This window comes from Elephantulus edwardii, unplaced genomic scaffold (genome assembly GCF_000299155.1).
Source record: "Elephantulus edwardii isolate Elephantulus edwardi_28Jun2011 unplaced genomic scaffold, EleEdw1.0 scaffold00113, whole genome shotgun sequence".
Taxonomy (NCBI): Eukaryota; Metazoa; Chordata; class Mammalia; order Macroscelidea; family Macroscelididae; genus Elephantulus; species Elephantulus edwardii.
This window is the reverse complement of record NW_006399863.1, coordinates 11,057,033-11,057,993: the sequence shown is the minus strand read 5'-3', so window position 1 is coordinate 11,057,993 and position 961 is coordinate 11,057,033.

The following is a 961-nucleotide window of genomic DNA, read 5'->3' as shown; positions in this document are numbered from 1 at the left end:
AGGGTGATATTCCCTAAGAGACTGAAGATATAAACAAAGAGGAAGATTAAAAAAAGTCCTCTCTGTAACCTCAAATCACTTGTGAACCCTACAAGTATGAACTCCTTCATTTTGGTAAAATTTCTCTCTTCCATTGATTTGACCTTCAGCGATCCCGTTCTGTGAGAGGATTAATAAAAAGAGCATGAATTAAAATTTAGCATCCCTCACTTTTTATAAAATGTATTTTAGATAATTAAAAAACAAATATTACAACTATCATTCAATTGATGCACATAAATGATTCTATGCAGTATATATTGTCTTTTATATAAACTGGAAATTAGCTCTGTGCTACAGTCTAGAAGTTCAGTTATTATCCACCTAACAGTGTATTTCACCCTATTTTCAAATCTAACTTTTATTCTTCTTGAAGAAAGAATGTCTTTAATTACTTTCCCTTTTCTTTGCATTTAGGATGATGGGGGTCTCTTGGAAGAAAATTTGAAAGAATGCTCTGATAACTCTTCATATATTTGAGTCCTTTTGTTTTCTTATAGAATACCATACATACCACAAGACACACACACACACACACATATATTTTGAATGATGGAATTTTAGAAATTTGTTAAAGAAGTGATCACATACCACAAGATAAAGGTAAATAATCCAATAGAAAAATGGGCACAGGATATGAACAGACACTTTACCAAAGAAGACATTCAGATGGCTAACAAGCACCTGAAGAAATGTTCAAAATCCCTAGCTCTAACAGAGATGCAAATCAAAACAACTATGAGATATCATCTCACCCCAGACAGAATAGCAAAATTTAACAGAACAGCAAACAGCAAATGCTGGTGAGGTTGTGGAGAAACTGGAGCCCTTATTCACAGTTGGTGGAAGTGTAAAATGGTGCAACCATTGTGGAAGGCAGTATGGTACTTTCTCAGAAAGTTGCAAATAGAAATACCATTTG